This window comes from Canis lupus, chromosome 16 (genome assembly GCF_048164855.1).
Source record: "Canis lupus baileyi chromosome 16, mCanLup2.hap1, whole genome shotgun sequence".
NCBI lineage: Eukaryota > Metazoa > Chordata > Mammalia > Carnivora > Canidae > Canis > Canis lupus.
This window is the reverse complement of record NC_132853.1, coordinates 33854801-33868223: the sequence shown is the minus strand read 5'-3', so window position 1 is coordinate 33868223 and position 13423 is coordinate 33854801. Positions and strand designations below refer to the sequence as shown.

Below are 13423 nucleotides of genomic sequence, written 5' to 3'. Positions count from 1 at the left end.
TGGGTGATGGGCATTAAGGAGGGCATGTGATGTAGCACCAGGTGTTATGTGCATTTGATGAATTAGTAAATTCTAACCCTGAAACTAATAATACACTGTATTTTAACTAACTTGAATTTAAAGAAAAAAATAAAATTTTATTCATTCTTATCTATGACTAGCTGGTGTCTTAAAATAGCAGGCTTTTCCAATCTTTAGAGGCTCAAAATTCAATCTTTCTTTCTACCCCCTCCCTCTCTTTTTATTAAAAACCAAAAGATATCTGGGTCTTTTCTCAACCACTTGTCTAGAGCTACAGGCTCAGTTGGCACGTGATCTGCCTTCCAGGTTATGGCACATAACAGTTTTCACGTTTTGATGTTGAATATTATGGGCCTCACAGATTCCTCTCTGCCTACCACCTGATTGCTAAGCCAATGCTGTGTATTTCAGGTTTTTATTATACCAATATTCCTCCCCAAGTTACAAACTTCCATATTAGGCAAAGTAGTGCTAGCTGCTGTAACAAATAATCCTCCAAATTCCCGTGGCTCATCACAGTAGGAGTTTCTTTCTTTCTCATGTAAAGTTCAAATGGGTATTCCTAATCATCAGGTGGTTCTTCTACAAGCAGAGATCAGCAACCTGGGTTCATTTTATTTTGAGGCTTCAGAGTCCTCTCCCGTCAGAACATGGAGAAAGGGTTTAGGTGGTCATGCCAGGGAGGTATCTATGGGCCAGTCCTGATGTGAGTGGCCTTCTGCTCACATTTCATTGGCTAGAACTTGGTCATTCTGATTTGCACAGGAGGTTATACCTAATTGCAAAGGAGGTTGGGAAACGTGGTCTAGTTTATATCCAGTAAGAGGAGAAATTGAGTTTGCTAAAGAGTGAGCCAGACTTTGCCAATCATCTTTACTTAACTGTCTTGTGCATGTGCTTTAATATTGTGACTTCCTTTGGATCCTTTTGGAAACAGGCATGTTATAAACTAATTTTTAAAGATATACGATCTGCCTCTCTTCTTCCAGATTTTTTTTCCCTATAAAATATAAGGCAGGGGAAAATTATTTAATGGTTTCTTCTCAGTTTGAAAGTCTATCAATTTGGGTTCATCAGTGGTAATGGTCAGACCATCAAAAGACTCCTGAGCACCTGATTCCAGTTTGGAGACTTTTTCCAGGGTCCACTTTCTTCTTCCTTTTCAAATGGCCTTATTCTTCTGCACCTTCTTAATCACTGACCAACCTCTCATCTCACTTGTTTTGGATTCAAGGGTGAGGCTTTTGTCTATGTACTTCCATTTTGATTAATCACTCTTTCTCGAAACTTCTTTGAGTCACAGCTTGCACCCAGTTAGCCCTGTGCTTTTGCTCCTGCTTATCTGGGATAAAAAAAAGTATGAAGGCTCTGGTGTTCCAAGACAACCTATCCTGGGCACAATATTTGGCAGGCTGCACATTGAGAAGTTCTAGTGGATGGCAAGATCCTTAATCTGGGCGCTTGTTCACCCCCCTCCCCTGCACCCTGTCCTTTGATCTGGCTGCCCTTGCAGCACTCAGGGACTACCCAACTGCCTCCTGATGGGCCATCTGTAGGCACATTTGCTTTCTGGCAAATTTCTTTGCATAAGCGGCTTTTAAGCATGATTTGTGTGACTGATCCAGGTTTCTGATTTCAAATCACATCCTGAATATTTACTGTCCCTCTTTTGTTCACTATTTTCTACAAAACTGGAACCCTTTTATTCCCCCCTGTCAATATACTCTTCCTAGCCTTTTGCATAATAAAAAGCTTGGGTTTCAGCATTAATCATTGTGATTAATGTGATTCCACTAATAACCTTTTTCTACTTGGGAAGGCTCCAATTATGACTATATTTTGTGTTTGGCCTTGGGCCAGTTTCTAACCCAGTGATCCAGGTTTTCATTGGTTTCATGATTCCACAGCATGGACATTAACCTCTCCTGATCCACTTTCTCCTCCATATTTCAGCAGAGCCCATCCTCCAGACCTTCTGCTGACCCACCTTTGGATATAATGAGACTGGCTGCTTGGGGAGGGAAGGTCTGCCTCTCTCACATTCTCAGTATGCTCAGACACAAGCCTATTCAGGGATTCTTGATGGTTCCCCCAAAGGTGATATCAAGCCACATTTAGGCTTCATAATTCTTTGGCTTATCATTCACCCTTATAATTAGTAATGGAACCTTGCCAGAAACTTAAAAAAATTATGTTCTTCAAGGAGACTTTTCAAAGGACTCTTCAGTTTAAACTATTCAAAAGCTCTGGTCTCCTCTCAGACACAGTAGGGGAAATAGACTAGCTCTTCAGGGACATAGTAGGGAAAAGAATATTGTCTTCAAGGTCAGGATTAGTTGTGAGACCCTGAGAAAATTATTTAACTTCTATGAGTCTCAATTTCCTCATTTGTGAAATGGGACGATGATAGCTTTGCAGGAATGGGATGAAGGTTAAATTGAAAAGTGTATCTAAAGAGACTAGTGGTTCCATTTCCACTAATACAATAATTTAAGTGGTCTGAAAACCTTCCTACTAGAAAATGCCTAGAAATGTTGAGGAGACTATAACAAACATCCTTTGAAATGCCTAAAAAGTAAGAGAGAATTCCCAGAAGCTGGGAACAGAAGGGACTAAAGACAAGGGCTGATGGCCCAGCAAGTCTTGGGAAGTGAGAGTTTACTGTTTCTGATCCACAAAGGTTTTGGACCATAAAGCTCACATAGAGATGGGAGATGAGGTTTTGGGCTCTTGCATGGCAGGGAATTGGAACTGAGGCTGCTGAAAACGTCTGGGGCACTTGAAAGGCTATATCCTTGAAGAAACAGCTAGATATTATATTCCATTGCAGAGATACTGCAATGGGCTTTATCTGTCTCCTCCTGGGTTCTGAGTGGGGGTAAATTTCCTCTTGAGAATTCATAGCAGTATCCATTTATAACAAACTCCTTGCACAAGCCTAGGGTTTTTTAAAAAAATATTTTTTTTACTTATTCATGAGAGACACAGAGAGGCAGAGACATAGGCAGAAAGAGAAGCAGGCTCCCTGTGGAGAGACCGATGTGGGACTCGATCCCAGGACCCCAGGATCATGGCCTGAGCCAAAGGAAGATGCTCAACCACTGAGCCACCCAGGCATCCCAAGTCTGGGGCTCTAATGTAGACTGCCTGCATGGTCTTAGAAACCCCTACGCCAAAATCACCACTTGTTCCAAGCAGGTGATACTCTCAGGATGACTACAGTTGCAAATATAAAACTACCTTAGAAACCTGGGTAGATTTTTAACTCTTCCCACTTGGTATTTCCACAGAAAAAGCCCCACTAGAATTTAGCTCAATAACCAAATTACAAAATGCACAAGGAAAGCACCTGCCATATCTAAGAGTTATCAGGTAAAACATAAGTTTGGAGTCCAGGAGCTCCCAATCACAGAGCTATTTGATAGAGACCACGAAATGAGAACACTCAAAAATTGTCAAAATTATAATAGGAAGAAGTGAGAATGTGGGAAAAGAATGAAGCAGTATAGTCAAAGAGAACCTATAGAAATGAAAAATTCAGTCATTGAGATGAAAACTCAATGGGCAGAGTAAAGAATGTATTGGCTATGGTGGCAAGAATACAAGGAAACTCAAATGCTTCCAATCATTAGGTGCTCAGAAATTCAGTCCGTAATTCCTATTTGGGAAACATTGAGGTGTTTATTTTCTCTTTGTGGTATACTTGAAGGTGAAGAGGGGTTAGAAATGTCCACATCTATTTTCAGATCTGCAAATTAAATTGTGAGTTCCATGTGTCTTTAGTGTGGTTAATCACTACTGTAGTACCATTTTCTCTATGGTGGTTCTTTCTCTTTCACCTTCCTTCATTCTCATCAACACCAGGAGTTCATGGCCTTATGCTTTCACTCCACTTCCCCTGCCAGAATGTCATCCCAGGAGAGGACCTTACAGATCTACATACAGCATAGGGTGCTGGAAAATGTTCAGGATTAGGAATCTGAAAACTTGGGCTTGAGAAGTGGCTCCATCACTGAAGAGGTATCTATAAAATTGGAATCATAACCCCTTTTCTTTTTCTTAAAGATTTTATGTATTTATTTGAGAGAGATCAAGCACAGAGCGAGAGTGAGAGGGAGAAGCAGACTCCCTGCTGAGCAGAGAGCCCAATGCGGGGCTCAATCCTAGGACCCTGAGATCATGACCTGAGCCAAAGGCAGACACTTAGCCAACTGAGCCACCCAGGTGCACCTCATGTTCCCTTTTCTTATTCTACAGAGTGATTGACAAGATGAGCTAGATCCTGTTTTGACAGCATATTGTAAGTGGCAAAGGATGATACAAATTACAAAGTTGCTATTATTGCTGCTCCTATCAAGAAATGATTAGAAGGCTCAGGGGCTATTTCTTTCATGACCATTTGCTTTCAACAGGGAAGCCTATAAACTAAATGAACAGGTCTTCAATGATAGGAGTTCAGACATTGGTGGGCAACATGGGAAGCATTTGTGGAACCTTCTTATTAACCCTGAAATCACACCAAATAGGCAATTATCTTCCTTGTTCAATTTGTAGCTCATATATTCCACATGTACTTGGGGGTAGGGTAGTATGGGGTGATAAAGGGTGATAAGCTTCTGCAAAGTGACTGTGCATATCAAAATTGAGTTTCGAAAGGCAAAGTTGGGCTTAGAGGGGGAAAGTGTCTGTGTCTCTGTTCCTCCCTAGCACAAGTGAGTTCTCATAGTTGAGCATTTTAATGTTCGTTTTCTGTTTGCATTACCTACTCCATGAAGAGTCATATTCTTATTCTTTGCCAATTTTCTTCTCTCTGCTGGGTAGTTTATCTTTTTCTTATTGATTTAGCAGGTTCTCTTTCTATATGAAAGGAATTATATCTTTATTTATAATACTATTTACAAATTTTTCTCTGGTTTTAATGTACCTTTTAACTTGGCTAATGTTTCAAAGATTTAGAAACATTTTTACTTCCAGGCTTTGTACCATTTTTATTGTCTTACATGGATTTTTTTTAAGACTTTATTTATTTAAAGAGAACCCACGTGTGCAAGTGGGGAGAGGGGTCAGAGGGAGAGAGAGAGAATCTCAAGCAGACTTCCTGCTAAGCATGGAGCCCAGCGCAGGGCTTGATCTCAACACCCTGAGATCCTGACCTGAGCGGGAATCGAGAGTTGGACACTCAATTGACTGAGCCACCCAGGTGCCCCTGGCATGGATTCTCATGAGACTTTTGTGGTTTTACTTTGGTGTGAGATGTAAAATATGAATCCAAAAAAGAGTGAAGAATTTCTTTGTATCTAGATGAAGTTTCTATTACTTCTCCTTTCCCTAAAGAGTCCTTAGAGGTCTGAGCAATCTCTTTCCTTTCAGAAACTTCAGAGATCTCTCAGATATGTGGGCAGATTTGGTTCTAGCCTGTGCAGTTTACATGGGAAAGGGGCATTAAAAAAAATTCTTCTATTTGCTGTACTCCTTTGAGAATTATTTCCAACAGAGATCAGGTTTCTCTATTATTAAATATCTAAAAAGTTTAGTGGGTGATACAAAGTCATAGACGTATTTCCAATGTATCAGCTAACCAGAGGCAGCTAGGGAAAGTCTCTGTGCAGCAGTAAATGTGAGGCGGTGAGAGGGTGGGCGGCTGGAGCTGAAGGAGGCAGAGGGCGGAACTGCTGGACTGAACAGGGTTCGCCCACAATGGTATAAGTGGTAAAGCAGATTCCCGATGCAGGGTGTCATCAGACCCCGTTGCAGGTAACAGATTGAACACCCCTCCTTTCTCCAGCTCACTGGAAAGGGGGGTTACCTATGTGAGGATGACGGTCCTGGATGGAGTCGGTGGGAGGAAAGAAAACACCATGGACCCCATGGTGTTGTGCATGTGAGCAAGATCTCACCTGTCACCTAAGCTTTTTCTCATTCCCTTCTTCATCTTGTTTCCTTCCTTTCTTCTACTTCTCTTCCGGCAGCTTCCCTGGCAGTCTGCATGCAGTGGTGGTGCAGGAAGTAGGGGGATTTTCCTCACTCCTATTGGAGATCAGCTCACCTCTAACCCCCATGGGGGACCTCTTATCTTCCATGCAACAGAGCTGGTCACACTTACTGAAGTGGATCAGGCAGGTCCCAACCCCCCCCCCCCCAACCTCTTTTAGAGATGGAGAGGGGAGGGGCAGAGGGAGAGGGAGAAAGAGGATCTCCAGCAGACTCCCATGCTGAGCGGGGAGCCCTCCGTGGGGCTCGATCTTACAACCTTGAGACGAAATCAAGAGTGGGAAGCTTAATCCACTGAGCTACCCAGGTGGCCCTTCCAATCTTCTCTTTATAGGGGATACAAGGAGCTATTTTTGCTTCTCCAAAGCTGGATGATTTCCTGAAGTGGTGCTGCTCATAGGTCCTTGATAGAAAACCACCACAGCAGTGCTCCCCTGTTTGCCAGGACCAAAGGGTAGGGAAACGGGGTCCAGGGGAGCAGTTTCATATATATTAGCTAAGGCTGTAGCATGGAAGTATAGAATTTCAGGGTCTCTGCAATGATTGATTGAAATTATCTCATTTTACTGATAAGAAACAAAAAGTAAATCACTTAGTTGTCCAAGGTCACAGAAGTTAGCAGAGCCAGAACTTGATCCCAAGTCTTTTGACTTGAATTCATTTAATCTTGTAATTGGTCATGTATGACCTGAAATCCTAAATTGAAAGCTGCCTGATTGTTGCTATATGAAGTGTCAGAATTTTGTGATGCCTGGGTGGCTCAGTGGTTGAGCGTCTGTCTTGGCTCAGGGCATGATCCCGAGTCTGGGATCGAGTCCTGCATCGGGCTAGCTGTGAGGATCCCTCTTCTCCCGTTGCCTATGTCTCTGCCTCCCTCTCCCTCTCTCTCTCTCTCTCTCTCTCTCTGTATCTCATGAATAAATAAATAAAATATTAAAAAAAAAGAAGTGTCAGAACTTCTAGATGGGTTAGATTGGGGGTGTGTGTGGATATGATAGTTGCTCACCTGATAGCTCTTCTCCCATTTTTTAAAAAAAGATTTTATTCATGGCTCTATGCTGGCAGCCTGAAGTGGGACTTGATCCCAGGTCTCCAGGATCATGCCCTGAGCCAAAGGCAGATGCTAAACTGCTGAGCCACCCAGGGATCCCCTCTTCTCCCATTTTTATTATTAACAGAACCCAAGCTAAAAGATAATGGAGTGTCCACTAAAAAAGCACATTTCCATTTTGCAGATGGGATGAGCATGTGATTAGTTGTAGACATGCAATGTCTACTTTCTGAGGGGATTAAGCCACTGTAAGTAGATCTTTCTGTTATTTGCATATTCCTGTGATATTATCCCCAAAGAAATCTCTCTCTTTGTATATGCTCTAATTCCTAGAAAATAGCCTTATAACTTTACTAAACAGCACTGAATATGTTAGCAAACAGATTATTAGAGGGTGAAATTATTTACATTACCAAAAGATTTTTTTATATTACAAAAGGATCACAGGATCCATTTCAACTGCATCTTTTTAAGTGTTTGTTTATAGATCATTTCATATTTAACAGAGGAGAAACTAAAAGCTGAGCTGTTCCATGCTACTGCGGATTAAGAATCAATCAGAAACAAAGATAAAACAAATCTGAAAGTATAATGCTCAAAAAAGACATTCACATTACTACTTAATTGTTCTTCTCCTCCTCCTGCTCTCCTTCTTCCTCCCCCCATACCCCACTTCTTTTTCTTTTTTTAACCAGGCAGGAAACTCAAACATGATGTGTCCTGGTTCAATGCCAGATGCCTAGCACCTTAGTAGAGTAAAACTGAACACATTTCTTACCACATATCATTTTTACATGAAACTTACTCTTCAGGTATTTTTCTGCCTTTCTATTAAAAGCCCCTCTAACCCTCCTGGATGCCCAGACTTGAAATCTCCATCTTTTTTCTTTCCCCATCCCAACATTCAATCAGTTGTCAAACCTTGAGTGGGTGGGTGGGGAATGGAGAGAAGGATCCCGAAGTGGATTTATCCAGTTGTTCTCTGTAACCTCAGTCACACATGCTCTTTGGTCTGACCACTCATTAGCTGCTTGCATGGGAAATATCAATTTGTGTGATGGTGACATTTGAGGCTTACATGATTGCTTTGATATATTAGTTTTGGAGACCAAACACTCCAATTATAGCCAACAGAACACTTTTAATTGGGACTCAGAGGTAAAAGGACTTTCTGTTGCCATAGTTTCAGAGGCGCATATGTGGTCAAGCTGCCTAAAGCTGGATTTATTTTCAGATGTAAGATATTACTGACAGTGAGCTCTGGTGACTAAGGGACATCTGCTGTTCTGGTAGGGGTGGAGTGTGATCTTGAGGCTAGGCTAAAACCGAGCTCTTAGGCAGGGCACATTCTGTAATGGTGATGCTTTCAGTGCCTTCAATTTCCTATCCTTGGATTGTGAGTATATGTCTTAAGAAGAAATATTAACCTATACCGCTGTGAGTACTTTGCCAATAGACTAATATTCTGAGGTTCAGAAAAAAGAAAGGGAGGAAGAAAGAAAGAAAAGAAAAAAAAAACAGGAAAGGATACTTCTAAGCAAGTTAGTGACTTTAGCATCTTGATCTAGTTCCTGTAGTTGGAGAATCTCATGGACACAGCCAAGGGTATAAAAGGAAGAAAAACCTGCACCTGACCCTAGAAATGCTTGTAGCCATATGCCTGTGAGAGACCACAGACTTTCTGCTAAGAATGGATCAAAAGAACGACTGATTGGACTCATGACTTCTTTTATGCTTAAAACCAGCTTGCCTAAGGAGGAGAGTAGGAGAGACTTCTTTGGAATTTAGCAACTCCCTTTCATTCTGAGAGGAGGCCAACAGGAGGCAAGGGTGGGCTGCAGGCAGTTGAGCCTCCAGTTGAGTTGTATCTGGATCCTGCAAGAAGAAGCTCATTAAGTGCCCTGTGCCCCCCTGGTACCTGCTTACAGATGGCATTTGACACAGACGTCTCCGTCAGGCAAACACAGGGCACTCCCCAGCAACTCTTGGCGGCCACTCCAGCATGGCAGAGAGAATTGTTAACACAGGGATTTAAAATTTCTGCTGTGATATTTGACAGCCTCAGCTACTTCCCTCATTCTGCTGGATCTCTGGAATTCTGCAGTAAACTTATTCTCTTCTCCCTTCATCAGGGTTAAAGGCTGGTTAAAAATGGGGCTATAAAACCATCTCACCTTCTAAAACAGGGAAATTGCATAGGCCATGTTTTCTAAGTATGGCGTTATTAATAAATAAGAGTTGCACTAAAAACTCAACCACTTGAAAATTAAAAACAAAACAGAACAAATGCAAAACAGTCACTTAAATGCTGCCTAGGTCAAGGGGAATATGAGAAGTACAATTAGAGTATAATTAGACAATGATGACATTAGGGATGCTGGATGTTAAAATATGCAGGATGACTAAAATTGTACTCAGGGAAAATGCATAGCCTGAAATACCTTACTTTTAAATAAGGAACAACTGCATGCAGGATTTAATTCAATAATTAGAAAACAAAATAGACTTATGTAAATCAAATCAAAATTATGGGCAGTCTTAAAAATTGTAATATCGTAGACAAGTTGCTAGCCACTCAAATCAAGAATTAGGAGAAAACATAAGCATACGAAATGAGGCATTAGAAAGAGCATATAGCAACTGATATTAAACCAGGATATTCAGGGGCATCTGGGTGGCTCAGTGGTTGAGCGTTTGCCTTTGGCCCAGGTTGTAATCCTGGGGTCCTGGGATCGAGTTCTGCATTCAGGCTCCCTACAGGAAGTCTGCTCCTCTCTCTGCCTATGTCTCTGCCTCTCTCTCTGTGTCTCTCATGAATAAATAAATAAAATCTTTAAAAAAAACCTTGGGATAGTCAATTCCACTACACAGAAACAAATTTGAGATTCCAAGAAATACATGAATTTCTGAGACAACATAAATTAATAAATAATTTGCTCAACAAGAAGGAGAAACCCTGAATAGCCCATTAGCCAGGGAGAAATTTTATTTTTTTCCAGTTTTATTATTGACTATAAGTTTAAGGTATACAATGTCATAATATATATATCAAAATGATATAGATGTTGAAATTACATCTATTTATCAAAATGATTACCACAATAAGGCTGATTAACACCTCCATCTTCTCACAATTTTACAGTTTTTGTGTGTGCCCTTATAAAAGAGACCAGGGAGAAACCTTGCTCTTTCTGACATGGTGAGGACACAGGGAGAAAGAAGACTGCTCTCTATGATCCAGAATGGACTCTTGCCAGACACTGAATCTGCCCACACTTTGATCTAGGACTTTCCAACTCCCAGAACTGTGAGAAATAAATTTCTATTATTTAAGCTACCTAGTCTATTGTATATTATAGCAGCTCAAATGGACAAAGATATGGACATAAATGGGAAAATTGGTGAAATCCAAATAAAGTCTGGAATTTGGTTAATAGTAACCTCACAATGTCAGCTGCTTAGTTTTGACAAAGGTGCCTGGTGCTGTTAAGAGACTGGTGTTGGGGAAAACTGGTGAGGAGTGTACTGGAAATCTCTGCACTGTCTTTGCAACTTTTCTGTAAATCCAACACTACTATAAAATTAAAAGTTTATTTAACAATTGATATGTCACCTTACTTTCACAGATATTGTGACAATTAAAGGTAATACGGTAAGTAAGCACTTAGCAATACTCAATAAGGAATAGCCATACGGAGCTAGCTTCACCTTGAGCTGGAGAGATCTTTTTTCTCCCCATTGGTGCGTCTCAATAAACAACAATGTAGGGAATAGATGCAGTAGCTTTCCATCTCGCCCTGAGCCCCTTTCTCCCCACTCCCTGTCCTGCCCAGCAGTAGAAACCTTCCCACACAGCTACGGCAACTTTTTAGTAGTTTGGACCAAGATTTATTGTCAACGGCCAACAGCCAATTGCCTCTTTTTCTTTCTTTCTTTCTTTCTTTCTTTCTTTCTTTCTTTCTTTCTTTCTTTCTTTCTTTCTTTCTCTCTTTCTTTTTCTTTCTCTTTCTTTCTTCTTTCTTTCTCCTTCCTTTCTCCTTTCTTTCTTTCTTTTTCTTTCTTTCTTTCTTTCTTTCTTTCTTTCTTTCTTTCTTTCTTTCTTTCTTCTTTCTTTCTTTCTTTCTTTCTTTCTTTCTTTCTTTCTTTTCTTTCTTTCTTTCCTTTATCTTCCTTCCTTCCTTTCTTTTTTTAAAATTCCAGGTATAAATGAGATCATATGGTATTTGTCTTTCTCTGACTTATTCACTTAGCATAATGTCCTCAAGTTCCATCCATGTTGTTTCAAATGGTAGAATTTCCTTTTTTTAAATGGTTGAATAATATCCTAATACACACACACACACACACACACACTCCATTTCTTTCTTTTTTTTTTTTTTTTGATTCCCAATCTAGGCATTTTATTAGTATACTGTGATAGATCTGGAGCAGGAATCTGAAAACAGGAAAGTTAGGCCATTTAGACTCAATGACTATAGTAGGTGGCTAGGGCTGCCATAACAAGTACTACAGACCGAGTGGCTTAAACAACAGAATTTATTTTCTTACAGTTTGGGAGGCTGGAAGACCCAGATGAAGGTGTTGGCGCGGTTGCTTGTGGATGGTCATCCTCTCCCTGTGTTTTCGCATGGCTTTTCTTCTATTTGTGTCTGTGTTCTAACCTCCTCTTTTTTTTTAAATTTATTTTTTATTGGTGTTCAATTTACTAACATGCAGAATAACCCCCAGTGCCCGTCACCCATTCACTCCCACCCCCTGCCCTCCTCCCCTTCTACCACCCCTAGTTCGTTTCCCAGAGTTAGCAGTCTTTACATTCTGTCTCCCTTTCTGATATTTCCCACACATTTCTTCTCCCTTCCCTTATATTCCCTTTCACTATTATTTATATTCCCCAAATGAATGAGAACATATAATGTTTGTCCTTCTCCGACTGACTTACTTCACTCAGCATAATACCCTCCAGTTCCATCCACGTTGAAGCAAATGGTGGGTATTTGTCATTTCTAATAGCTGAGTAATATTCCATTGTATACATAAACCACATCTTCTTTATCCATTCATCTTTCGTTGGACACCGAGGCTCCTTCCACAGTTTGGCTATCGTGGCCATTGCTGCTAGAAACATCGGGGTGCAGGTGTCCCGGCGTTTCACTGCATCTGTATCTTTGGGGTAAATCCCCAACAGTGCAATTGCTGGGTCGTAGGGCAGGTCTATTTTTAACTGTTTGAGGAACCTCCACACAGTTTTCCAGGGTGGCTGCACCAGTTCACATTCCCACCAACAGTATAAGAGGGTTCCCTTTTCTCCGCATCCCCTCCAACATTTGTTGTTTCCTGCCTTGTTAATTTGCCCCATTCTCACTGGTGTGAGGTGGTATCTCATTGTGGTTTTGATTTGTATTTCCCTGATGGCAAGTGATGCAGAGCATTTTCTCATATGCATGTTGGCCATGTCTATGTCTTCCTCTGTGAGATTTCTCTTCATGTCTTTTGCCCATTTCATGATTGGATTGTTTGTTTCTTTGGTGTTGAGTTTAATAAGTTCTTTATAGATCTTGGAAACTAGCCCTTTATCTGATAGGTCATTTGCAAATATCTTCTCCCATTCTGTAGGTTGTCTTTGAGTTTTGTTGACTGTATCCTTTGCTGTGCAAAAGCTTCTTATCTTGATGAAGTCCCAATAGTTCATTTTTGCTTTTGTTTCTTTTGCCTTCGTGGATGTATCTTGCAAGAAGTTACTATGGCCGAGTTCAAAAAGGGTGTTGCCTGTGTTCTTCTCTAGGATTTTGATGGAATCTTGTCTCACATTTAGATCTTTCATCCATTTTGAGTTTATCTTTGTGTATGGTGCAAGAGAGTGGTCTAGTTTCATTCTTCTGCATGTGGATGTCCAATTTTCCCAGCACCATTTATTGAAGAGACTGTCTTTCTTCCAATGGATAGTCTTTCCTCCTTTATCGAATATCAGTTGACCATAAAGTTCAGGGTCCACTTCTGGGTTCTCTATTCTGTTCCACTGATCTATGTGTCTGTTTTTGTGCCAGTACCACACTGTCTTGATGACCACAGCTTTGTAGTACAACCTGAAATCTGGCATTGTGATGCCCCCAGATATGGTTTTCTTTTTTAAAATTCCCCTGGCTATTCGGGGTCTTTTCTGATTCCACACAAATCTTAAAATAATTTGTTCTAACTCTCTGAAGAAAGTCCATGGTATTTTGATAGGGATTGCATTAAACGTGTATATTGCCCTGGGTAACATTGACATTTTCACAATATTAATTCTGCCAATCCATGAGCATGGAATATTTTTCCATCTCTTTGTGTCTTCCTCAATTTCTTTCAGAAGTGTTCTGTAGT

The 13423-nt window shown here is 40.7% G+C and overlaps 1 long non-coding RNA gene across 1 annotated transcript in view; it reads left to right on the top strand.

Annotated features, from left to right (window-relative positions):
• LOC140607494 (uncharacterized) overlaps nucleotides 1–10416 on the top strand; it is a 122368-nt gene extending 111952 nt beyond the window's left edge. The window contains exon 7 of the long non-coding RNA XR_012009498.1: nucleotides 10206–10416. This is a non-coding gene — a long non-coding RNA (uncharacterized lncRNA). The remainder of the gene's footprint in view (nucleotides 1–10205) is intronic.
• Nucleotides 10417–13423: the final 3007 nt, after the last annotated feature.